Genomic DNA, 27,675 nt, shown 5'->3' on the forward strand with positions numbered 1-27,675 from the left:
AGGGATGCAGATCACTCAAATGCAGATCAAAATGTGCATCCGGTTGCTGGAAACCACAAGTGGGGAGGATGTTCTTGGGCTTGAATCCTGCTTGCTGGTTTCCCAGAGGCAACTGTTCAGCCACTGTAAGAACCGGATGCTGGACTAGATGGGCCATTGACATGATCTAGCAGGTTCTTCATATGTTACTATCCCTTTCAAAGCAATGCAGTATAGATAGGTATGTTCTGATGCACATACTCTTCATGATTTGTTAGTTTCCAAACCATCAAGTTATATTTATGTTGTCTGTGCACAGAGAACTCTTTAGCTGCTGTTCAGTTCTGAAGAAAAGTCACAGAAGTGAAACCACTTATTTTGCACTTAAAGTGCCCTTTAGAATGCAGCAGAGGTTAAAGAGAAATTCCTTCAGTTTATGTAACAGCGCCCAGTTCAACAGCCTCAGCAGCTGAAATCCAGTTAGGATTCTATCCATCAAAACTGCCTCATAAAAGGAATAGCTCTCAAAGGCTAAAGAACCTTCTCAAACGAATGCAAAATGAAATAAAGACACAGACATTCACATACAATGAAAAGTGTTGAAAATAAGGCTGACTTTGTCTCGTTAACCTGGCACACAAGCCCCGGTAACTGGCATTTATGAGAACCTGCTAGGAGGGAACTCTAAACTTCACAAATGAGTGTCACTATGGAAACTAATCAAATGAACAAAAGTATGAAAGAGCAGACTCAGTGGAAACATCTGAGAGGGAGGAACAGCACAGTAAACAAATTGTGTATGTTAAAAGTCCATGATTGAAAAGCTCGGGCGAATAAACCCTGATATCTAGAGGGTTCTGGAGTAAGTTCACGACAATTTCTCACTGAGTCATTAAAATCTGTGAGCACTATATATTTTTCAAGGGGAAGACACACACTGTGCCTCTTTTATAGGCAAACCAGAGCAGTTGGCACAGAGTGCTGTTAGCTAGAGGATGGATTTTTGGCAGAATGTTGTGTTCCTAGTGCAACATGAAAATAAAAGGCTTCAAATAAGCTACCAGTGTATGCTTTTTTATTTAAAAAATGACAAAATTTTGGGTTTTCCAAATTAAATAACAGTTGCCTTTTAATTTAGGGCAAGCTTTTAGAAATGCCCCTCACAACACGCAACTGGGAAGTTGGCTTGCAGTCCCTGCAAGTTTGATAGTAAACAGAGCTTTCTTTGATTTCTTAGAAAATCAGCTAAGTGGGGTAAACTTGGGCTATGGTGAGAAAAATTACCATTATTAGTGAGCACATGCAACAAGTTCAAAGGAAACTACACTCTCAAAGGCATATTCATTAATAATATTGTATATCCTATACCAGGAGTGGGCAAACTATGACCATCCAGATGTTCTTGAACTCCTATCAGCCCCAGCCAACATAGCCAATAGTCAAGGATGGTGGGAATTGTAGCCCAACAAGATCTGGAAGGCCAGAGGTTGCTCAGCCCTGATGTATACCATACTGATTATTATCTGAAAAAGGACGTGGGTTCAGAGAAGCCAGAGAGAAAGATAATATAAGCAGACCATTTTGAAGACACAGCTGGTTTTCGTGGGTCAGATCTGCACCAGATGCATTCTGATTAGGGCTGCCAGGTCAGGAGCATCCCAGATCTTGAAATTTTAGGCCCAAACCTGAGAGCTAGAGAAGGTCCCTGGTGATGTCACAGGGGTGGGTCCTGGTGATGTCATTAAGCATGACACATGAAGCATTAAGCACAGTCACTGAGAGTACGTCATTCAAATGAAAAACACTGTAGATGAGTGATTATGTCACAGGTTGGAGATTAAAATAGAAGTCTCTAGCTTATTGTGAATTGCTTTTGTGAACATTCAGTACTAACGATGCTATTGCCAGCCAGCACCGTATGCAGTTAATTTTCTTCTGACCTCACTATCTACACAAACCCCTCACCAAGACTTCTGCTATTATACAATTTGTTGCTCATTAAGGTGCCACAAGACATTTCTTCTTGTTCAGAAAAAAACCCCAAATAAAATACATTTAAGAAGTTCTTAGGAACACATAACATTAACCTCAGCATACAAGGTCACATGTGCAGGTCTACTTTTATGGCATGTAAGGCAATTTGGCAGAAGTGAGGAGTAGGGACACTAGCGCAATTCAGTTTAACTTTTCCAACCTTTGCTTTAAACGGAAACTCACCATGTTACCCATGCTGTGTGCTTAAGGCACAAGATACGATGTTGTAGTCCACCCAAGTAAAATTTGCAAGGATGCTCCTTTCACACCAATAACAAATCTTTCCAAATGTCCACATGACACACAGACCCAATTTATTCCCCAAGCTCTGTATTTAAGACATTGACTGGGGGGTGGGGGAATACCACTGAGCTAGCAGAAAGCCGTCTTGTTAGTGACCAAAGCTCTGTCTTCAATCCAGATTTCAGTTTGGAAAACTCACCCATTTTTCTGAACACACTTTCTGCCTTTCCAGCATTTCATTCTTTTCTATATCCTAATTGATATTACAGGCCCATTCCTAGGGTTCCCCATCAGATTATTTTAGAGGAGAGTAGGTACAGGGAGGTCTGCTCTGTATGTGGAAGGGGAAAAAATAAAATAAGATTGGGAACTTCCCAGTCTAGTGTTTCCTTTTCTTCTGTCTTCAAGGCAGCTGCCACACAACCAGCTTCCCCCTGAAACGATCCAGTTGGTGCTGTAACAGACATTTCTAAAAGCTTGCCCTAAATTAAAAGGCAACTGTTATTTAATTTGTGGTGGGGCAGCAAATTGTGCTCATTAGAGTTATTATAATGTCATTTTATAACACTGCTTCGCATGGGTGGGAGGTAGAATAATTTGGTATGTAGAATAATGTAGTATTTGGATGGCTATCTGTCATGTATGATCTAGCTGAGATTCCTACATTGCAGGGGGTAAAAATAGATTACCCTTGGGGTCCCTCCCAACTCTACAATTGCATGATTTTATTTCAGAGGCTGAAAGTCCCATTTTATGTTTTTTGTCCTGCATAAATGAGGAGCAGCTATTAGCTTGCCTAATGTGAGCAAAGAGCACATCAAACAAAAGCTTTTGTTTGTATGTAATAGCATATGTGTTCCACATATTTCAGAGAAGGACTGAAAACTGTAATGTTCCTTATATCTGATGAGCTTTGCAAAGATAGCCTAACTGGAAACGTAGCTCTTGAACTGAGATGCTTTTAAAACACACACACACACACACACACACACACACCCCCCACATACACAAAGGACTTCTGCTGATTAGTGGCACCATCTGGTGGATATTATGAATAAGCACTCATAGCCACCAAACGGTGCACATACTTGAACAAAAAATGTATTACTTTTTGAGAACCATTTCCAAATCTGAAATCTTTTATTGCTATTTTTCTAATCACTCATCAATCACTGGAGAGAGGATGTTCAAAGATCTAGCTTATTGCATTGTGATTTACACACTTATCTAGTCTGCATCTAGCTTTGCCACTTTTGTAATCTAATTCTAACTTCTCCCACTAGGAAACACTTTGTGCCAGATATTCTATTGATTTGTACCCTTTGACTAGCATTCCAAACTGTCACTCGAAGTTACTTTATGCTCACATGATGTTCTGATGCAGCTCTTGTCTCCCTGTGCTATTCATACCCATAACAAATACTTCAGAGCTGATATTACTCCCATTCAAGCCAAACCAGTTTTGAAAGTATAATCTGCTGTCATAGTCTTCTCTGGCCTTTATGATGTCACTGTCTAGGAATAAAAAAAGAGAGAAGCAAACTGTATCTACTTTATGAAGGCTGTCAACAGCTGTCACCAGAGGTCTGGTTTTTATACCTGAAGTAGACTCCGCAGTCATGTTCTCACATATTTCTTTCAGTCACGAAAGCAAAAAAAACCAACATTCAAAGGACTTGAAATGGCTTAAAAAGTCAGAGAAAATCCTTTACTATTTGACACAGTATAGTTGTAAAATCATCAGAACTTAAGCATCGGATCATAAGAGTCCTGCTGGGTCAGACCACAGTGGCCAACACCTAGGCAGGTATGTCCAAAGTCTGTTTCACAGCGTAATTCGGCCCGCCGGTCAGTTTAATCCAGCCCCTGTGGCAGTTTATTTCCTGGTAAAATCCTTTAAAAAAACCTAAACCCTAAAAAAACTCAATAATTTCAATCCAAAAAAAAAAGGTTAACAACTTTGGTCGGCCCTCACGGCCCTTCACTTCATCAAATCTGGCCCTCTTTGAAAACAGTTTGGACACCACTCTTAGGGGAAGCCCACATAAAAAAGGGTCCTTGAGTCCAAGCCCCTGCAATGAAGGAAACTTAAGAAGAGTCTTTGTTGGATGAAGCCAGTAACTTGCCCAGCATCCTGTTCTCACAGTGGCTGACCAGATACCTCTGGGAAACCCACTAGGAAGATTTGAACACAAAACCACTCTCCCCTTCTGTGGTTTCTAGCAACTGTATTGAGAAGCTTTGCTGCGTCCAATTGTGGAAGCAGAGAAAAGCCATCAGTACTGGTTTTATACATTTATTTCTCTGTTGTGAACCACCCTGGTATTATTTTTTAATGAAAGTCGGTAAAATGATTTTAAATAAATACATTTAGCAGTCCATTGATTTTGAAATATTTCAGGGCTAGCTGAGCTGGTTGTTGTTACAGAAGAAAAAAAACAAAACCTAAAGAATGATGGTGGCTTCTCTCAATACACCGTAACTATAGGGGGGGGGGGAGAGACATGAATTCACACTATGGTTATGGATCCTCTATCAGAATAAAACCATCTGGAAATTGCAGCTCTATAGCTTTGCTAGAGCAGGGACCAGACAAACGTCTGGTCTGACAACAGAAGTGGCTTGCAAAGGTAAGTTTTGTACTTCATTTTCTGCGTGTTGAACATGGTCCAAGGGCCTAGCAGCATGCCAAAGGACAACAAGCCTGCAGTCATAGAATTATCTGGTCACTGCAAATTAATATGTGAAGCTGATTCTGCCCACCCCACCCCTAGCTCCTGGGTGATGGCTCCTTTGGGCTGCCAGGTCACAGTGATAGCAGAGATATCATACAGCTCCCTTTTACTTAGATATTTATTCAGAGCCCCTCCTCTTATTAGTCCCTGCTTTCTTCAGTTTGTTGTCTTCTCTGCTGCATTCCTCAAGAAAAGCTTCCTTCAAATTCCTCTTAGTCTAATTCACCTTGTCTCTGGGGCTCCCTATCTTGTAGCTCCCCTTCCTCCTGGAGTCTTTTCTCTGTTCTCAAGCTGCTCCACAAAGCATAAGATTTTAGTCACAGCCTAATGGACAACATTCCCTGCCCACATAGGAACTTAAACCTTGCTTGTTGAGCAACTGGAATGTTTGTGAATGTTCTGTGATGTCATACTAGCTGATCTGAACTGTGCTGAAGATGCACCACCATAGGTACAATCAGGGCTGGCCCAATACATTTTGGCACCGGAGCAGAGCCACAAAGTGGAGACTCCTACCTCTGTGCCAGGGAAGAAGGGGGTGAGTGAAGATCTAGATCAGAAAACGGCGGTGGGGGGGGGGAGAGATCTACATTGGGACCCCAGTGAATATTGCCATCTGAGGCAGTTGCCTTACCTTGCCTTATAGGTGGGTTGGCCCTGGGTGTAAAGCAGTATAAATGCCAGTTGTGTATCAATGACCCACGGTAGAGTAGACAAATTGTATTGTACATAACAGATCTGACTAAGCAGCAGGTAACACTAACCTAGGTGTTATATAATATTGGTCACCTTAGAACACTGTTGGGGCAAAAGAGCCCTTTGGATAGCATGGGTTGTAACTGGTGCCATGCCCATCCCACCACTAGTGCCTACTGACATGATATTCACAAACCCACTGTCTGCTGATTCAGCAGAGACCTCTTTTCCTTCCAGTAAGTGGTTCATTGATACACAGTATATTATCTCATAAGGGATGCGGGTGGTGCTGTGGGTTAAACCACAAAGCCTAGGGCTTGCCGATCAGAAGGTTGGCGGTTCGAATCCCCGTGATGGGGAGAGCTCCCATTGCTCGGTCCCTGCTCCTGCCAACCTAGCAGTTCGAAAGCATGAAGTGCAAGTAGATAAATAGGTACTGCTCTCACGGGAAGGTAAACAGAGTTTCCGTGTGCTGCTCTGGTTCGCCAGAAGCGGCTTAGAAGCTGTACGCCAGCTCCCTCGGCCAATAAAGCGAGCTGAGCGCCGCAACCCCACAGTCGTCCATGACTGGACCTAACAGTCAGGGGTCCCTTTACCTTTATATTATCTCATGGCGTTGGACCCTTATTGTAGGGCTGCTTTCTTATTTACAATGCCATCCAATTAACTTTAAATGTTGTTGGAGCACAGACAACTAGTTTCAGTAACTAGTTTCAAGTAAAACACTAGCTTCAGTCTCAGAGGAAACAAGCCAACTGATAATAATCCTGCAGTTGTTAGACTTCAGTACTTCCTTTGAAATCAAAGGGAGATTTGCTAGGTGGGACAATTGTGGGATCAGGAAGACATATTATGAAAGGTTCCCTCATTGATGTTTCTGATGTGATCATTAAGGGATCAATTGGGATTTTTTTCATATAAAAAAAGTTTCCGGATTCTGAACAGACATGGAAGAGAGAGGCATATCATCAACTCAAATAAAAAGCCAGGTGTCAGGGCTGAATAAACAGAAGGGGAAGAAGATGCAAAACAATTATCAAAAGGAGAATTTAAGATGATATGTTTTTATGTAAAACAAGTATCTAGTGGTAGCAGAAATGGCTTAAAGACATTAAAGTATCAAGATACCAAAATAACAGCAATAAACGTTGCAATAGAGATCACTGTCAAAATTCTTGGGGGTGTTGTGTAGGACTTGCAACTGTTAGAAACAACTATTCACAGCTAAGAACAAACCTATTATTATTATTATTTTGAAGGAGTCAAGATGCAGTCTACTATAGGCTGTAGCATGTGGTGGCAATACTGATTTATGATAAACTTGCTAAAAAAAAAACATGGATCATCAGCACAGGGGAATTATCTTATCACATAGTTGCAAAACGCTTTAGATAAGGGATGGGCATAAGAGTATCAGAAGAGTTCTTCTACATCAGGGCAAAGACCCATTTAGTCCAGCAATCTGTTCTCACAGTGGCCAGCCAGATGCCTATAGGAAGCTCACATGCAGAACCTGAGTGCATACAAAGGTAGTGCGAAGGTCAGGAGAAAGTTGAAATGAGGCGGACAATCAAAACGTGGCAGCTGGTACTAGGGAGGTCAAGAACCAGGATCTGGGAACAGGAGCAGGTGAAAAAGGCTGAAAAGCACAGAGCAGGGTCAATGCAAGAGATCACACCACTGCTGATACCCTCACAGCTAATACTCTCCACGGCAATGGTGGCAGCTTCCCTCAACTTTTTGTGCCATTGCTTTGTACCATTACTTTTTGTGCCATTGCTTTAGCCTCCCACCATGTCCCTCTCTTGCTTTGGGAAAGGCCAGGCAGCATGATGTAGGCAGTCTCATGGCTATCCAGCTCAGAACTCTTCTGTCTCCAAGAAAGGACCCCCTTTGATCTTCCTAGAGTAAGAATTGGGGAGAGGGGAGGGAGGGTGTTGCCAGGCAGCGGCAGGGCCAGCCAAGCCAGTGCAGGCAAGCAGCAGGTGCTGTGGGTGCTAATCTCCTGCTCCACATGCCAGGTGCTTGAGGCAATTGCCTCACTTTGCCCAATGGTAAAGCCAGCCCTAACACAGAGCAGAAGTAAGCCTGGTGGAGTATTGCTCACATCAAGACCATGCAGTCAACCTACAGCTGGGCCAATACCCGAGGGAACTTGAAATATCAGCTTTCAGAGCGCTGTTAGTCAGTTGTTCAGGCTGCAGTACAAAACAGTTAATTCTTCACTAAACTGAGTCCAGACAATCCTGGACGTATTACAAAATGAGATATTTGCACGTCTGCTTCTGTTTTGCTGCTAGACAGGGCTGGACATATTTCCCTCCTTAATTACATATCTGTGCAACTCTGTTTAAAATAAAGAAGGCAAGGCGGGGTGTTCAGACCTCAGGCGCATCTGTGGGACACTGAGGACAAAATAATCATTTCACCAACAGATGACCCTGGTTTCATTACTGCTGCTCTTAAGTACATGTAGAAACTCTGAAGGGAAGTGGCCTAATATTTTTAAATGGACCAGGGCTGATGGCACTCTGCCAGAAATGAGTGTACGCGCCCCATCTCCACAGTGTTCCCAGAGCTATTTTTGTGGGTTAGGAAGCTTGGCTGATACTTGCAAAGAGCTGGAAAGCTCTTATTAAAAACTGACTGAAGTATTTGGAATGAAGAGTTTGTTTTGACTGAAGAGATGTAATTGGGTATGTCCCAGTAGTTTGCATTCAGATGGAGGGGGGCAGATTAAGTGGATTAGCCTCAATCATCTGGGAGATGACATGCCTTGCTGTGTTTGAAGTGTTTTGTGAACAGGAGGGACAGGGCTAGTTTTGAAGTTCATATTAACTTAATCTGTTTGATGCAGCAGCTGCAGTGACACACCCTAACCCTTTGAAAGACTGGCCAGTGGAACACATCACAAAAGGCAAAGTTGTCTCTCGCCTCCATGGGGAAGGAGAGCATTAACCTCTCCTTTAAACTGCATGCAAGAGAGCCAACATTAAGTGCAGCCCACAAAACTGTTAAGGAAAAAAGAGCTCTGGGCTTAACATGATCTGGAGTTCAGGCCTGGGAGAGAACAATAAATAAACAAACTGATGCCTTTAAACAGGGATACAGAATCATTATTCTTTTTCTTCACTACAGCTAGTCAGCGTCACACACAGCAACCCTATTGCCTCTTATTTCAGGCGCCAAACAATATAAGAATGATAGCTGCCTAAGTGAACAGCCTTAAAAATGAAACCATTTCAAATCCAACACTCCTAAAGTTCCCATTTCTGTGGGCTGAGCAGCAAATTAAACAGGGGCAGCTGATGTGATTTAAAGTGTAATCCTGTGCATGTCTACTCAAAAGTAAGCACCACATCTCTTTGCCAAGGACACAAGGGACACGGGGAGGAGGCGATATAGCTCCTTGCCAAGGGTGCGAGAGATTGTTGTAGATATGCCTCTGCCTATAATTAAAGTCAGCATTATTAACACAGAGCCTGGTGCTCTGTAAGGCCTTTTGTCCCAGTTTAAAGCTTAATTAAAAAGAAAAAGAAGGGGGGTGTCAGTAAGGAGGTTTATTCTTTCATTCGGATATTAACAGGTTGGTACCAGGCCTATCAAGATTTGCCACCTGGAGCTCATCAGAGAAGCAGCTGTTGTAATCCAGGAGGAGAAGGAAGTGAAATTTATGCCAAGAGCAGAATACACCTGGTCTCCATCCGAACAGGCTGCCAGAACAGCACGTTAAACACCCCATTTTCCTTCATGGCCATTGACTAGACACAGGTAACTCTTTGCAAAGCATCTAAAGACGGACTAAGCAGCTCAGATGCTTTCAAGATAACACTCTGGGATCGCTTTGGGGGCATTGAAAAGATAATTCTGAGGGCTGTAAAGGGATCTTTTGAGAATGTCTTTTAATAATGTAAGAATGGGAGGTAGGGTTTCCATTGAATGACAGATGGGATGAATCGAAGAGAGGAACAATGGCGCTATTGACACACGGTTGCTACTTGATAACCCTTTGAGCCTCTCCTGGGTTTTCCCTTGACCTGGTACAGGGCATGCCCCAGATGGGGATGCTCTCCTCTTGGGGCACGTGGAGTGGGAGAGTTTGAAGAGAGATGCGTTAGAGAGGGACTGAATGACATACTTTCCCAAAATCCGTCAAAAAGTTAAAAGTTCAGGAGAGCAAACAGCTTGACCAACTTCCTATCCAAGAGTGCTGGAAAACTTAGCTTCAAAAAATGTTGAACAATCACCCAGAGAGCAGAGCGTAACAATAACACCCAGAAAACACATTTAGGTGACAAAGTATGTCTTTTTCTCATACCCCCTCATCCTATAAATTTTGCAAAACTGTAAGGTTCCCCCACAATGAAGTCAGTTGCCATTTGAAGGCTCAGTCGCTAGATACAAATTAGGAGCAGTCTAGCCAATGGAGACCAACTGAAGAGTATAGATGAGGTTTCTATCAGATGTGGGGAACCTCAGGACCAAGGGGCAAATGCAAGCTTCCTGGCCTTTCTGTCTGGTCCTTTGAACTCTCCCTGGGCCACAACCCCTAGCCAGTCTTGCTCAGCACCCTCTTCAGGGTAGAAGCCTCTGACTGAAATGCAACCTAGCCTACAAAAGGAAGAGTTACACCTGTTGCTCCATCCACTTTTGCCTCGGGGCCCCACCCACCATTGGCAGGTAACCTCCAGAAGGTTACCAACAAGGGAATGCAGATCTCAAGCTGGAAAATGTCATGTGCTCCCAATGCTCAATTATATGGTTATAGTTCTTTGGCTGAATGCTTGAAACATGTCTGCATTTGGTCTTCTCTCCTTTGATTCGTCATTGAGAAAGTAAAGATGCTTCACCTAGTTTCCTCGGCTGTAGTCTGTGTAAACTAATAGCTGGGAAACGGTTCTAGCATTTCTAATTTCTTGTTGGCTAAATCTGCTCTTTGTTATCTGGATTATCCTAAGCAGGTGGAACAAAAACCACATGACTATTTAATTGGGAGTTTGATTTCTATCTAAAAGGAAGATATTTTAATGTGGGGGAGGAGGTTCCCCTTGAGAGGGGGTTAAAATAACTAGCCCTTCCTGTGTAGACATGAGAACAAGAAATATAGATTAGATGCCATTTTCTATTTCAGCAATTTTGATACCAATAGACAGACAGACAGACAGACAGACAGACAGACAGACAGACAGACAGAAGTGGTGTACAGCAAACTAGAAAAACAGAAAAATGTTACAAAAACACACAATAAAACCATTAATACAAACCAATACAGTAATAAATAAGCACAGATACAAATGCCTTCTTCTGACACAATTCACCACTCAGCTTGTCTCAGCCTCCACCCATCTACCATGGCTCTTACCCAAGGTCCAAACAAACTCACAAATCAACCCCCAAATCTCACAACAAATAGGGTTCCTTGAACCTGCTGACTGACATCACCCTAGTCTCTCACTCTAGGGTTTCTGGGAGGGCACCCAGGTCTGATAGAACGAACTCAGGCTGCCCACTGCTGTGTTCCATTCAGCATTCAAATCAGCTGCACTGTACACACCCATTTTCAGACAACAATAGGTTTGGTTAGTTTTCGGGGGGTCCCAAGGATGGCATACCTGTGATCCGTTTCACTGCATTAGTGATTATTACTGCAGGAGTGTACACCTTAGAAGTGGCACAATCCAGTGACATGTCCTTGTTGCTCAGATTGGTGTGCTTTTGAAACACACTTGGATACTTGAACCAAACTGCTGTATGGAGAAAAAGGGGGCATTGCTTTGTGTGTGTTTGTTTCCATTCCCATCTCTTTTGGGGGGGGCTAGCTGCTCTTCAACCATGTTAGGCGCATTAATCTGAGAATAAATACACTCCGGCACATGTACACACACTTGAGCAGTTTGTGAACTGCACAGTCCCTGACGCTTGAAGTGGAATGTAAAATTGCATTAATGACTTGAACCTGGGAATTGTGAGTATTCTGAAGACTACTTGTTAGGCAGCTGTGAGGGCCTTTATGTACCGTGTAACCTTTTCTCCCTCTAAAATGCTATTATTATGTTAGCACAGCTCTTAAAAACAGCTCCTTGCAGCTGACATGCACTGTCCATTTTTAACAGAATAAAACATGTTGCTTTATCTTTGACTGTGCACTTATGGCGAAATTATGAGCTCTTATGGCTTATTCCACATGGCTTTTATGCTGCTCTCCAGAAACCACTTTTGGCCTGTGAAAACATCCCCTCTCTCCAATTCATAATCTCTTAGATGAACATCTAACTACATTAACTCCTAAAGAATACGGCTATAAAATCACCACATTACTCTGGCTTTTAGCTAGCTCATCCATCACTATCGTTTTTTGCTACATCTCTCAAGAAACAATCCAGCAGCTTGAAATTTTGATTTTCAAAACATGGTCTCCCTTTAAAAAAAAATAAATGCTCCCGTTTTGTGACACTCTGTACACAATGCGGCTCGAAAATAAGTATAATCAAAGTAATATGTGAGCACCTTAGAAAATATTACCAATATTTACAGACATGTATTGTGTGAGATCCAACACCTTGATCAGCAATTAGTCTTGCCAATTGGTTACTTTGACAAAAAAAAGTGGGAGGGGTGGGCTTGACTGTGAACTGCCCTGCTGCAAAGTATTACTGTTGCAGATTTAACTCGTCCACACCTCCTTTTTCACTCTGGGACTGTTAAATGGAGAAGGGGCCAGAAGGCATGACTTGGGGTGCTGATTTGGTCCATGGTCTGCTGGTTACTGACCCCTACCTCAATTTTATGTGAATAGAAAAATAAGCCAAACCCTTATTGATAGGAACCTGAGGAGCTATCTCATACCAGGTCAAACTCTTTGGCACCTACTCTGATTGTCTAACCAACATGGCACCCTTCAGGTGTTGATGGACTCCCATCGTCCCTAACCATTGACCATGCTGGCTGGAGTTGATGGGAGTTAGGAGTCCAACAACATCTAGAGGACACCATTTTGGCTACCCCGGGTCTACTCTGATTGGCATAGCCATCCAGGGCCCAAGGCAGAGGCAGAGGTATTTCCCATCAAAGGTTCCCTCATCCTTTTAACTAGACTTTCTGCATGCAGAATATGCTTTGCCACTGAGTCAAGGTCCCTTCCCAAAACATCCCTTCCATTTCTCCTTTATAGACACAATAGCAACTGTTTGTAGCCACTTCAGTGCATATTCATTTTCCTTTGCTCCAGTAAAGCTTGTATTGTGTGTTCATGTTTAGGGAAAGGTCAAATATTTTCGTGGCTGCCTACACAATACTAGTGCCGCTTAATACATTTATCTGTGCCCCCACACTAACACTATATTAGACACATAATGCAATCCAGCAGGAGGGTTGCACTCTACTGAGACACAGAGCAGAAAATCAGTAGTCAGTAACGGAGTGCCAAACCACACGTGATGGAGAAAATCATATGAAAAGCCCCAGTAGTCTCAAGTTGCATGCAGGTCTTCATCAGAAAAAATGAGAATCCAAAACCATGCAAGTCTGAAACGGTTCAGTAGCCTGCATTTCCAAGTTCCCTTCAAAGGTCAAGTAACTGAATACTTTCAGGCTTGCTTGCTTGCTTTGGGATCCAAATCTGTCTCTGATTACAAGATGGGTGCAGCTTGGAGTGGTCTGGGTATTTCTGTATCGTTCTCTGAAACTGTGTTACTGAATGTTGATGTTAGAATAATAATAATAATAATAATAATAATAATAATAATAAATTTTATTTATACCCCATCCTCCCAGCCAAGACCGGGCTCAGGGCGGCTAACACCCAATATAAAAACAAATTGATTGAAATACAACTTAAAAACAAGATTAAAATACAACATTAAAACATTAAAATACAGCCTCATTTCAATGAAAATCATATCAAAAACTTTATACTAGGCTGAAGGCCAAATCTACAAGTTACATGCATTGTTCCCCTCCATCACCACAGTGATGAGTAATGTGTGTGTGTGTGTGTGTGCGTGTGTGTCTAGAGCAGCCTTTCCCAACCCTGGGTTCCTAGATGTGGTTGGACTACAAGTCCCATCATCCCTGACCACTGGTCCTGCTAGCTAGGGATGATGGGATTTGTAATCCAACAATATATGGGACCTGGGGTTGAGAAAGGCTGGTCTAGAGCATAGCTAACTAGCCTGTGACCCTTCAGTTGTCAGACTCCAACTGTCATCCACCCTCACAGTGCTGGATTACCTAATAGGCAATCTCAACACATCATTAGGGCACCAGCAAAGCAGGGTCACAAAAAAGAGAGGTCCTTTTCTTTTAAGAATTTGACATTCTCTATTTAAAAAACATTTTTCATGGGGAAAATCAGGCCTTTGTTAGACTTCATTACACACTTTCCCCCCATTTTTCTGTTCTTTCTATTACTTTTACTCACCTTAACTAGGGGGCATCCAACTAATGCAGATCAAAGTGATGCAAGGAAATAAGATCCTGTCAGGTGTTGCAATAAATCTATGTTTTAGTTTTATTTTACATTTTTTTATTTAGTATTGTTTTTATTTTGAATTACATGGGGGGGGCACCACAACCTTTTCTATGCTTAGGGCCTCTAAAGGTCTGGATCTGGTCCTGATCCCTGATCACTGACTCTGGCCGGAAGCTACGAGGGTTGTAATCCAGCATTAATGCTGAACCTGTCAAGTGAAATGCTGCAGCTTATACTAGATATGTGGCACACACTAGAAAAGTTTAGAGGTACATCCTGAGCTTAAAACATGGGAATTGGACCTAAAATAACATGTCTGTCAACAGCAGCACACAAACTTTCCCAGGCAGAGTTAATGACTTGTGTGTTTGTTGATGGATGATTTGGGCCAAAGTTTATGGGCAACTGGATTTTAAAACAGAGCCAATTTTTTTTTGTACTAATTTACTTAAAACTGGGTATTTCAAATGGCATTACATTCCACTGTAAACATTCCCACACAGTGGCCTCAATGGTCTTTAATCGGCTTTGTAACTGGAGAGGAACAAGTTCTTTGAAGCCAACTACTGTCAGCCTTCCATCTTTTATCAGTAGTAATTACCCATTTACTATAGTTCAAACTTCTCTTTTGATAACATTGAAACAGTTATTTACAAAGAAGATTTAGGGTTAAATAATTGTTAGACATGCACATGTAGAATTTTGTGTGTGCGTGCTGGGCAGAGAATGCTCTTTCCGGCAGCCAAAATCCTTAGCAGAGCTCAGTCTGCCCTTTCCTGTCTTCCTTCTAGCTCTAAGCAGGCCTGAGGCTCCCCACTGGTTCCCCACCCCTGTCTGCCTGCCTAATATAAGAATGTAAGTAAAGCCCTGCTGGATCAACTAAGGACTGGACTCAACCGTCCAAGGGTCATTTACCTTTTACCTGATCTATGTCGCAAAATGACAAACTGTGGGAAGTCCACAGGCAAGACAGAAAGGCTCCTGCTCCTGTTGCTGCTTCTCAACAACTGGTGTGTGATATACTGTCTCCAGAGATAGTGGTTCCATAGAACTTTATGACCATTATTCCTCTAATATGGGGCATAGGTGGTCCCTTGCCAAACAGTTTGGAAACATAATGGGGCCAACCAAAAATGTGACAATGTTCCACATGTTTGGGGAGCTCTCCAGACCTGCAGAAATTTTTCTCTTAGTTAAAAGAAATAGAAACTTTCAAAAACACAGTGTGTGCAGCATGTTGAACGAAGGTTCCAAGAGAATGAAAAAGGGGGAAAAATGATCTCATTTCCTATATGGCTTCCTGAATCTTGTTCCCTGCTCTGAACCCCAAAATCTGCTAAATGTATCCTGTTCCCGTGTTATTAAACTCCCATTCTTTTAACAGCACAGTCCATGTTTACTCTGAAATGTGTCTCACCAAATTCAATGGGTTTACTCCCAAACATAGGATTGTATCCTTAATCATTTTGTTGTTGTTGTTGGCATCCATCTGTCGCTAGAGACAATGGAGGAGTGCACCTTTAGGGATGAGGTCAAGCTGTTGGAAGGTTGCAGCGCCTGCTGTGGCTGTAGAAACCGATATGGGAATGACATGTTTTGTCGCAGCTGGGGCAGATGAAGGGGTCCGGTTGTGCTGCTGCAAATGCACCATGCTGTTTCTTATATCTGCACTCCTCCCAGCAGTCATTCCTCCTCTGGCCACTGCTGTGGATACAGGATCTAACTATCTTCAGGCACTGCAGTCATCTGCAAGGGGTTCCAGCATTGCAGAATTGATGTTGCCAGCCTTCATGTCACATTTGAGGACACCTTTGGGACACAGGTGGCACTGTGGGTTAAACCACAGAGCCTAGGACTTGCTGATCGGAAGGTCGGCGGTTCGAATCCCCGTGACGGGATGAGCTCCCGTTGCTCGGTCCTTGCTCCTGCCAACCTAGCAGTTTGAAAGCACGTCAAACTGCAAGTAGATAAATAGGTACCACTCTGGCAAGAAGGTAAACGGTGTTTCCGTGTGCTGCTCTGGTTCGCCAGAAGCGGCTTAGTCATGCTGGCCACATGACCCGGAAGCTGTACGCCGGCTCCCTCGACCAATAAAGCGAGATGAGCGCCACAACCCCAGAGTTGGCCACAACTGGACCTAATGGTCAGGGGTCCCTTTACCTTTTACTTTGTAACACAGAGTTGCTCTGTCAACAGGCCTGGTGCCTGAAGCCAGCTCCCCATAGAGAACGTCCTTGGGGGTCCTGTCATTTACCATTCTGTGGACATAACCAAGCCAGCATACGTGTCGCTGAGACACAGAAGTGCAAACATGCTGGGAGTGTGGGCTTGGGAGAGCACATATTTTTTTCAGAATCTGTCCTGTCATGTGATGCTCAAAATTGTAGGATGCCCACAATTCACAGGATCACATTAAATGAATTTGCCAACTGTTGTCGGAAGTGAAGTGGAATAAGTCCAGCACAGACTTCTGGCATCTGCTTTTCTTTTATTCCTTTCTTTTTATTAGATCCCCAAAATCCAGCAGCCTAAGCCAGATGCAAAATAGTGGAGAGGTGGAAAAAATACTCTTAGAATTAGGAGCAAGTTGCCTCCCAGCACATGCACAGTCCAGGAATTTGTTTTCGGTTCCAGAACTCAGCTCACTGCTCTCCCACACAAAAATCCACTCCAGGTTTCCCCCCTAAGCTTAAACTCCCTTCGCCTTTGCAGCCTAATTGGAAGCTTTCTGTTGCTGCTGTTGTTAAGCAGCGGGAAGCCAAGATCTTTGCTGCTCTGCTGCAAAGCACTCTGCTATCTACCAGTAGATCCCCATCTGCCAGCTCTGTAAGGAGGTCGTTAAAATGTGTGAAATCGAGTGATTTTACGATTAGACTGGAAATAGCAACAGAGCAGTATTTCCCCAGCTCACACCCAATGCTCCCCCCCCCCCCGCAATCTGAGCGCCTCTGAATATTTGGAATTCTAGATGGAAACCGGCCAGAAAAAGCCTGAGCTCCGCTCTTTTGGAGTTTGGGAAGCCAAACTCCGGCAGACTCAATCAAAATGTATGGATTTCATTTGCATGCCGCCCTTTGCACGAGCCGCACGGCGGTTTGCAACAAAATCAAATATAAGAGAAAAAGAAGACCTAAAAGGTTATAAAATAACACAATCGCTTTTTAAAAAACGACAGCACAACTCATAACAAATCACTAAACAGCAAAGAGCAATGGAACTCAGTTTAATTTATTTTTCCCGATCACAGAAGAGGACTTTCAGCTGCCCGGAAGGGTTAATGGGAATCGCATGGTTTTTCGAGGTGGGGGGAGGAGGCGTGGAGGCAGCCGAGCCTTTTCATCTCTTGAGTGCCATGCTCCCCTCTGACAGTCCCCTGGCGCATCAATTATCACCGGGCCCTTTATTTAAATGATGTAGCAGGAATGTCCTAGCACCATACACGCACACCATGAATGTACTTTGTTGTAATTCACTTGTACGTCTGGGGGCACCGCAAGGGGTGACGTTTATTTTACTGCCAAATAATTGTTGTTTCAGCTGTAGACCTATGAAGGTTTTTTTTGGGGGGGGGGCTCACATTACCAGCAGTTCGTTAGATTAATTACAGGTGTGTAATGCCCATGTCCACCCTGCAGTGCATACCCTTTCATTTTCCTAAAGGTGGGGAGGGGGGCCTGGGAGCGGGGGACACTCTGAAACAACCTCAGGCTGGGATGAAGCTCAGTTATTAGGTACAGTTCAGGGGGAAACTGTTGCAGGAAAATGTGGGCAATGCAAAATAACTAAATAATTCTCTTCCAGTTGCTGCATGAGTAGCCAGCAATGTAACATAATGAAGTTGCAAAATTAAATTTGAAAGTCTGGTGGTCATTGAATGCCATGAAGAAAGCTGGGAGGGTTATTATTATTACTATTACTATTATTATTATTACTACTACTACTATTACTACTACTGTTACTGCTATTGTTACTGTTACTGGATGTCTCTGGGGCTTTTGATACCATTGGTCATGGTAACGGCTTAGACTGACTGTGTGGGATGGGTATCAGAGGCACTCTACTACAGTAGCTAGAGGTAGTAGCTACTACAAAAAGTAGCACTGTTTTGTCTGCAATGCTTTTTTAACAGAAAATCAGAAATAAGCAAACTCCCCATCTACTCACCAAGCTACAGTAAAGCCTGACAGATCACAGGCCATTTAATCTCCTATGCGGAGGACATACCACTGTGTGTGTGTGTGTGTGTGTGTGTGTGTGCTTAGGGGGGGGGGAATCAAAAGAAAACTATAGTAGGATTCCCAAGAATCCCCATCCAATCTGACTCAGCAGAAGTCAAGCCTGTAGAGACATTGTAAGTGGTTGCTTTGATTTGCACTGTCACTTATTGGTGCCCATATGGCTCCAAAGGAGAAAGAATAAGTCCTTTCATGAAGGCAGCAAAACAACCCCGGCCCATCCATTGTTGTTGTTGTTGTTTTAAAAGGATGGCGCTCTTAGAAGAGAAGTTTGCCACTGGTTTGCCAAGTTCCCTTCCCAAGAGAAGATTTTCCATGGGGAATAAATGAGTGGAAGAAACCCACCAATTGCTGCACTCAGATCACAGCTCCCCTGTATTAATCTACCTGTTGGGTTCTTAGCACAGTTCAAAGTGTCAGTGTTTACCTATAAAGCCCTGAACGGCTTGTCTGCTGGAACCTTCCCACCAAACATAGGTGATGAATACAGAGTACCTTTTCAATCATGATAATGATATGGCCTACCCAAGTGAGGATCTCCTGGGACCAACTTTGACATCATTCTGGCATCAGGCAAAGATATTTCCACAGTTGTTTCACAATTAGCTCACTGTATAATATTTTTATCTGCCTTGCCGAAGTTTTGCACCATTGTTCTCCCCCTCTGCTACTAACTATGGTGTCTATGTTCTACCTCCATTGTAGAAGCAATCTGCTGCTAAATACCGGTTACTAGAAGTGGTGGGAGCTGCGAAGAGAGAGTAATTGATAGCCTTGTCCTCCCTGAATTTGTCTGATCCTCTTTTTGCAAAAGGCAGAACCCAAAGCAACTGAATCCAGTGACGATTTCACTATTTTAGCTGTGGTGTCAATTGCTCCTAGAACTCCACTACACTTTATATTCTCCGGGTAATCCAGATTTTAGCTGCCTATCATTTTTAACAAGCCTTAGAAATGTGTTCAGTGCATCCTTCCCCTGCAAAATGGAATATTCTCCTGGAAGAGGGAAGTTGTTCAAAGAGAATTATTAGGCCAGGGATGAGGAACTTTGGCCCTGCAGAGGTCTTTGTTCTCAAACTGCTATTAGCATCAGGGTGGTGGTCTCTAGGCTCTCGTTCCCTGAATATACCAAGTTGGGGACATCGAGGTGTTTTGGACTACAATTCCCATCAGCACCACCCAGCATGGACAATATAGTCCGAAACGACTGGAAGGCACTTGAGGTGGTGACGTAACCCCTGCCATAGACTATGTACTTTCAGTTCAGCTCTTTCGCCTGCGGAGAAAAACGGGTCAGCCTCGGAAAGAGGTTCGGTCCCTTGAAAGGGAAGCTGGTCCCTGGTTTGGTCCTGAGAGAGCTGCGTGCGATCCACACCCTGGCGATGCGACCGTATCCCTCGACCCTTGCCCCAAGTCGATACGTAGGATAGGCTACGGCTCATACCGAGAAGGGAAAGCACTCAGTACGTTGCCAGAGGCGCTCTTTCCATTCTGGCTTAGCCTGCGTGTCCCGAGGCCGAGGAACCCTGGAACTGATCGATGTCAGGAGGCGAGAGGGGAAAGTGGGGAGGGAGCGAGGGAAGGCTTAGGGACACCAGCCACGCTTTGCAGCCAACGCAGCGGCTTGTTCGCGTCAGCTGAGATGCTCGTTAAAAACTCGCCGGAGCTGGCACGAATCCAAGAGGATCGGGAGGGGGGGAGCAGCAGCAGCAGCAGCATCGACGTGCCACAGGGCTGTTTTTCTGCGGGTGCCAGGGAAGGCGAGAGGCGTCCGGAAAGGGTTAACTAGCCGCCGGAGCTCTGGGGGGAGCGGGAGCGAGCGAGGGAGGGAGGCAGTGGGGCCGGCTGCTCTTTCCCCGGAGCGCTCAGCCGCTGGCGCGGTGCCAGCCCTGGCGCAGCCCCGGGAAGCAGCCTGCGCGCTGCTCCTCTTCTGCAGGCTGCGCAGCCGGGGAGAGACAGAGGCGAGGAGCGAGGACCAGCGGCGGCATCTTCCTTGCTTTCTCCTGCATCTCGGCGGCGTCGGATCTTTCTCGCCTGGCGCGGGTCGGCTGCCCCGCTTCCTGGCTCGACGGCAGCGAGCCGCCTGGCCCTCGCCCATCCTTTCTGCCCACGGAAGGAGGCAGCGTCGGCAGGGGGGATTCACCCGCCGGGTCCCAGCAGCCGAGCTTGCGCTCAGGACCGACCGGGAGCTGTCGGGGCGGGGGGGGGGGCAGCGGGTGCCGAGTTGCCGTCGGGGCCGTGGAGATCCGGGCTGGGCTGGGCGCGCAGGGCTGGTCCACCAAGCGCGTCCCCGGGAGGAGCAGCTGGCTGGCCGCGCTGTGTGGCTCCTTCTGCGGCTGGTTCTGCAGCCTGATTCTCGCTGGGGCAGACTGCCACCCTGCCCCAGCTTAAGCAAGAGCCACGGCTCTCAGAAGGACTTCCTCGCGAGTTCGATGCCAGCGTCGGTCTGGACTTGTTGCGGACGCTGCCGAAGACCAGGGGGGGCCGAGAGGGTTCGGGGCTGCTTCGGTGTTCCCCACAGGCACCCAGGACGGAAAACAGGATCCTGCACCCGCTCTTCTTAGCTTCGCGTCCTCGTCGATGCCTCCACAAGACTCAGCTCCGCCATTCGTTTCCTGGACGTGCCTCTTGACCTCGGCTTACCTGCGTGCGGAGGAAGGGACGCGCTTCTCCATAGCCCACTGATGCCGATCCCCGTCTCTACCCCGCTGGCACCCGTCCGAAATCGGTGGCAAGCTCGCTAGGTGGACGGTGGAGGCTGCGTCGGAACCTTGGCCGGGGCGCGATATTTATCATTTATTTGTTGCGCCTATATCCCACCTTTTCTTGCAAGTTGCTCCAGGGGCCGTGCATTTAATCCTCACGACAACCCTATGAGGTAGGAGAGCGAGAGAGAGGCCCTGACTAGCCCAAAGCGAGTTTCCTGGCCCCGTGGGGATCCGGACCCTGGGTCTCCCAGGTCCTAATTCGACACTCCAACCACTACACCACGCCGGAGCAGCAGCAGCAGGAGAAAGTTCGTTTTCATTGAGGGTTGGGTTGAGGTGGTGAGACGAAGAGGACACTGACTGCGGGCGAATGAGGTTTCTATTCCAGAATAGCAGAGCAGAGCCGCCGGGACTGCAAGCTGTGAGCCGGGAAAAGCCACAGCTGGAGCCGCTCGCTCCTACCCTAGAAACGGGCCTTCCTGGAGCCACCCTCTGCCCACCACTTCCATCCATCTTCTGCCACATGGGCGTGACAGTGCCATGCTCTTAAATGAAGAGGGTGTCTAGGAAAAGTCAGAGGTCGTCGAGGTGATGCTCTCCGGATGTTGCTGGACCACAACTCCCATCATCCCTGACCTTTGGCCACGCTGAGTGTGGGGCTGATGGAAGTTGGAGTCCGACGATATCTAGAGGGCACCAGGTTGGTTATAATGGGGTGCCTTGGGCACTCTAAAGCTGGGCTGGGGGACTCCAGCTTCCTTCTGCCCCAGCCAGCATGGCCAGTGGTCAGGGGTGATGGGGGGAAATTCCAGTTCTGCAACATGAGTGTTCCAAAGCGTTATATAAATGCCAAGTTTCTATAAATTTCCTGCTTTAAACAAGAATAAAGAAGCGATCAGTCTGTTTTTCTGCTCTTGTGTCCCGGTCTCCTTCCCCCCATCCCCTTCCCCGCCGTATTATATCTGTCCTTATTGATTTACTTACATCAGATTGAAGGGGAAGGGAAGCAACAGTCTGGGCCAACTTAATCAAGTCAGCAACACATGCCATATCAAAGCAATAAAAACGGAGGGAAATGCAAACCGTGCGGATATCTGAAGATATTCGCGGGGCGGGAGCGGTGGAAGAGGGAATCCTTCTTATTAAAAGGAGACGGGTAGATTCCTGGAGTGGATCAATACCGCGGACGAGCCGTAATGAAAACGATCTGCTGAGAATGAAGGGATTTTGCTATTATTGTTGTTGTTGTTGTTATTAATTATTATTATTTTATTATTATTATTATTATTATTATTATTATTATTATTATTATTATTATTATTATTATTATTATTATTAGAGCTCTGCTACTCGGACCAGTCCACCTTAAGAGCAACTTCCCCTTTAAGAGGAAAGCCTTTGCTGCAATGAGGCAATGGCCTGCAGGGGGCGCTGCCGGTCCGCGTTTCTCCTCTCCAATGCCTGAGAGACAGAGCCTGTTAATTGCTCGCGCCGGAGCCCACACAGCGGAGCGGAGCGTTGATACGGGATCCTGCCTGAGCGAGATCTTGTACTGTGCTGGAAAGGAAATAAATAAGACGCCTGCGGTTCCCCTGGTGTTACAACGAAATTATGCGAATAGCTGACGCTGTGCTTCGCCCTGGCCCTAAACTCGCTTACCTGGGAGCATCGAAGGCGACTTGTTCGGGTTAGAAGGTGCGCAGTTTTGCGCCGAAGCAAAGGACGGAGGGACAAGCATACACGAGAGATGCAAAAATCTGCATTTTTGTTCCGTATTTGTTTTTGTTTTACTTTTTAAAGACCTGTTGAGGCTCCTTAGGGACTCGCTTATTTAGGTATCAGGGAGATACGTAGCGCTACGGTGATTTGCCTCAATATCACACACGATTAGCTGGGTCTTTGTAAGAATCCTGGGCTCTGCAAATCAGCCCCGTCCGCTTTTTAGAAACAAGCTTAACAACCGCTTGTTTGATATTCCCTTCTGTGGATAATCTGGGTGTTTAACTGATTAAATCTTCTACCTCGTTTCCAGAATCTTGTGACTCTGGTTCACACCCAGTAAGCCCCATTGAACACAATGAGAATTACCGTACTTCGGAGTAATACTAGGCGGGGATCTATCCAGGCAAAGTTGAGCCTTTATTTCAGTGGGAGAGTTAAGCGCTGGCTAAGGGCTAAAGTCCAAAGGACACTGATTAGTAATGGGATTTTATTTCGCACAGACGCGATGGGGATCCCGCTGCAAACATCTAACCGTTGAAATGCATGAGACTTAACACACTTCGAGTTTGCCTCAGCAAGATACTTATTTCCTTCCTTCTCTCCCCCACGAGCCAACAGGCTACCGGGAGAAAAGTTTAATGGGGACTCATTTGCAAGTCCTACGCTCAGGATCAAGGGTCTGAAGTGGGAACGAGGGTGGATAGGGCGCGGAACCGAGCATTCTCAGCCAAACAAATCCTTCTGGTGCCATCCTAAACACACGTCGATTTCCACTTGGATTAAATACTCCGTCCTCCTAAGTAGTGGTGGAAAGGCATGCAACCTTGCTACACGGAAGTAAAGCTTCCCGGGGTTGTAGGAGTCTACTTCCAAGAAATCCAGCCTCCATAGCTGATCCTACACTAGTTTCACTCTGAAGAAGTCTCCACTGAGTCGCTTTAGAGGCTTACTACCAAGTGGCCCTTGGGAAAAAGGCGATGGCAAACCTAGACAGCATCTTAAAAAGCAGAGACATCACCTTGCCAACAAAGGTCCGTATAGTTAAGGCCATGGTTTTCCCAGTAGTGATGTGTGGAAGTGAGAGCTGGACCATCAAGAAGGCTGATCGCCGAAGAATTGATGCTTTTGAATTATGGTGCTGGAGGAGACTCTTGAGAGTCCCATGGACTGCAAGAAGATCAAACGCATCCATTCTTAAGGAAATCAGCCCTGAGTGCTCACTGGAAGGACAGATCGTGAAGCTGAGGCTCCAATACTTTGGCCACCTCATGAGAAGAGAAGACTCCCTGGAAAAGACCCTGATGTTGGGAAAGATGGAGGGCACAAGGAGAAGAGGACGACAGAGAACGAGATGGTTAGACAGTGTTCTCGAGGCTATGAACATGAGTCTGACCAAACTGCGGGAGGCAGTGGAGGACAGGAGTGCCTGGCGTGCTCTGGTCCATGGGGTCACGAAGAGACGGACACGACTAAACGACTAAACAACAACACCAAGTGCCCGTGAAGATTTAGGAGAGCCGTCTAACGCGGCAGCCACGTCTGTTTCCTCAAGAGCTTCGCTCGGACCCGATCGCTGCAGTGCTCTCACGTCAACTCGTGGGCGACGGATGCTGGAAAGAACCGTTTTCCTAGTACAGGACGACAAAACGTCCTCGAGACCCTTGAAGGAGCCATCAGTCCAGGCGGCTGCGGCGTCTCTACTGCTTCTCTTCAGGGTTGCTCGACGCTCCGTCCGCACAGCCGCCTTGTACAGCCTGAGCGACCGGCGCGCGTGTAATGCCTTTTTTTTTTTTTTAGGGGGGACGGCTGCCGATCTCAGACTGCTTCAATCCAATAGTGCCCATCCTTTCTAATACCGCCGTGCATGGAATTGCCCTTCCGGAAATCGGATTAGTAATCCCTCACGTGCATTTAAAAGGGATCCCGGGGACACCTTTTTTTTCTGGGAAACGGGTGAAGCTTTCGGGCATGTGCAAAATGCAGAAGAGGAAGGGATGCGGGACACTTCCCTCCCAGACCTATATCACCCCGCTCCATTTCATGATTGCAAATAGTTTTCGAAATAGCGTGGAAGTTCTGGACTAGCGCAGCTCCGGCTGGGGCAGTGAGGGCTTCTCCACACTACCGTTTAAAGTGGATGCGAGTCAGCTTCCTGCGCCTCCATTCATTCTCTGTTGTCCATACGACGTTCTTTTCCAACCAAAGCATCCTCTTCTTACGTTTTCCCCTCCCTCAGTCCGGATTTTCTCATACACCAGGGATTCTCCGCAAAGGAGAGGGTATTAAAGGGGGGGGGGTCCGGATTGGGGGAGGGGAAAGTGTAGGAATCAGTGATTTTGAGGAGAACGTCGTGTGGGCAACGGAGAATGAATGGAGGTGCAGAAAGCCTATTATCCACATTAAACGACAGTGTGGGTGAGCTATGGATTTAATGGTTTTGCTGGAGCCCTGCCCCCCCCCTAAAACGTTGGGAAGCCAACCCCCCCCCCCGCCCGCGCGCGTATTCCGCAGGGAGGGTCCCTGGTCTTCTGCCTTAGACTGCAACCCGGACAGGTCTTCTGGGAAGATCCATCTCGACGTGGCAAACTACAACTGGAGTCCATTGGCCCGTCCGGAAGGGAGAAAAACAATGACATACATACATACATACATACATACATACATACGAACTTCTTAACTAAGGAGGCAAACACCCTAGATTTAGTCCACATCTCTCGCTTTTCCCCAGGAGCCCACAGCGAGGCACCTTGACACTGTTTCAAGCTGAATTCCCTGACTTGGGTCCATTTTATATTTTCATTCATCTATTACACCCGAAGCAGCAAAAAAAGTTGATGCAGCCGCCGAATTCTTCCCCCCAACCACCCTTTCATTTAAAGGATCTTACGTACAAGAGTCTGTGCTCAAGCTCCAGGGCTTTCCTCCCCCCTCCCTCGGTCTGGTCCCCTCTCCTTCCAGCCCAGCAGCCAACAAAACAGGGGCGAATGGACTGAAATACTTCGCAAAGTACGAGGCCTCTTCATCCCACCCGCGGAATGTCGGCCTGGCGCATTCATTCCGCCGAGGGAGGAGGGTCCTTACTTTGTTCGAGCACTCCAGCGCTGAGTTAAACAGCCTTTCTCCGTTAATTCAGAAAATAATTAGACGACACGATTGTCTGTGTGGGTGGGTGAAGCCAAGAGAATGAGCTCGGATAAGATGACAATAATCTTAATTTTCCTGTGACACGACCTTTACGCACACCTATTTTTTAAATTAATAATGGGAAGAAAGCATTATTTTTTAAATAAAACCCCCCCCCAAAATTTTCCAAATGATATGATATCATAGCCAGACACTGGAGAGACCTGTCAGGAGTGAACATGGACCACTAGTACCAAATCGTATGGGAAACAGCCTTGCTAGAAAAGCTAACCAACAAACTGAAACTGACACAGGGACAAATAGAAGAGGACGCCTTCACCCCAGTACGGCTCCCTTTTATCCTATACACAGCCCAGCAAGACAACAGCAAGAACCCACCGGCAGCATACGAATCAATATGGCTTACTTGACCCAATAATTCCTCCCCCCACCCCAAATGCGAACTAACCTCAGGGCAGCCAACTACAGACAACCCACCATACCCTGGGCGCTCCCCTCCAGTCCCTCTCACAACCAAGGAAATGTAATAAGCGAATACAAAGAGAACCGACCCAGTTGACACAAAACCCCACACGTACACCATATAAATATAAGCCTCAGCACCCCACCCCTCCTCTCCTTCCCCAACCTTATACTGCATGCAACGCTAATGTCTCATATCAAATGTAACCGATCGGTAGAAAAGACTTTATAACCTGAAAAAAGAGGCCATGCACGTACTATTGTAAACCAATAAAACCTTTAATAAATTTTAAAATAATAATAATAATAATAATAATAATAATAATAATAATAATAATAATAATAATGTGATATCCGAGAAGCTTTGGAAAAACATCAGCAGGGTTGATAAACTGCTATACAAGAAGACAGAGGCATCTGGGTTGTGAACCTGGTCCTTTCACGTGCCTCCATGGAAACTAACAGGTTCTAAATTAAAACCACTTTACAGTTGTTCCAAGATCTGGAATATTTTCCCCCCTCTTCCTTCTGGGTTCTCCTGATTTGCCTTCCGAGTCCTGCAAGGGACTATGACAAGAGTCAGCAGCTGCAAGTCTGCACGCTCCCAAATTGTGGTGGGGAATTTGGGGGGGCATCATTTTCTTTATCATCAACAACAGCAAAACAATAAGAATGCAGCATCAACTCTGCCCTGTAGAGATGCATCGCAGGACAACTGCCCTCCACCCGTCCAAACAAATCGTCTTCTCCTACCCGAAAGAATTGGGGAGGGGAGCTTTGCAGATTGCAAAATGTCATCCAAATTGAATGGATGTGCCTCCTTGAAATTACTCTCTAATTTACAATGTATGCCTGTTCTAAACATACGTTCTGCCTTTATTACCTCTCAGATTTGCCCATCTAGACTTACGATTCAGGTGACCCGTCCCATATTTGATTTTGTCGCTATGGCTTGTGAATTATTAATTTGTTTACTTTATCTTCCTTTTATTTTATTCTTGGTAGTCCACAACACACACTTTAGAGGCAAATAGATAGGAGATTTCCCACAGTTAACATGCATGTAACAATAATTTAATTATATGGAATTCAGTGCAATTTCTTTCTAACTAGCTAAAAGGACCAGGAAGAACGTTTGCGAATTAAGTATTAAGCTGCTGACTATTACTGGTACTCATAGTAGTCATTTTATCTTCCTCTACTTTTGATGCACTAAAACACAAGATGTTTAGTAAAGGAATTTTATT

At 45.5% G+C, this 27,675-nt stretch overlaps 1 protein-coding gene and 1 long non-coding RNA gene across 3 annotated transcripts in view; one reads left to right on the forward strand and one right to left on the reverse strand.

Annotated features, from left to right (window-relative positions):
• NEBL (nebulette) overlaps window positions 1–27,675 on the reverse strand; it is a 173,478-nt gene that overhangs the window by 141,299 nt on the left and 4,504 nt on the right. The gene's annotated exons all lie outside the window — the stretch shown is intronic.
• Window positions 5,414–27,675, forward strand: part of LOC310661112 — a 35,364-nt gene continuing 13,102 nt past the window's right edge. Inside the window, exons 1-2 of the long non-coding RNA XR_014503726.1 lie at window positions 5,414–5,529; window positions 9,274–9,458. This is a non-coding gene — a long non-coding RNA (uncharacterized lncRNA). The remainder of the gene's footprint in view (window positions 5,530–9,273; window positions 9,459–27,675) is intronic.

This window comes from Podarcis tiliguerta (assembly GCF_965153285.1).
Source record: "Podarcis tiliguerta genome assembly, chromosome: 12".
Classification (NCBI taxonomy): domain Eukaryota; kingdom Metazoa; phylum Chordata; class Lepidosauria; order Squamata; family Lacertidae; genus Podarcis; species Podarcis tiliguerta.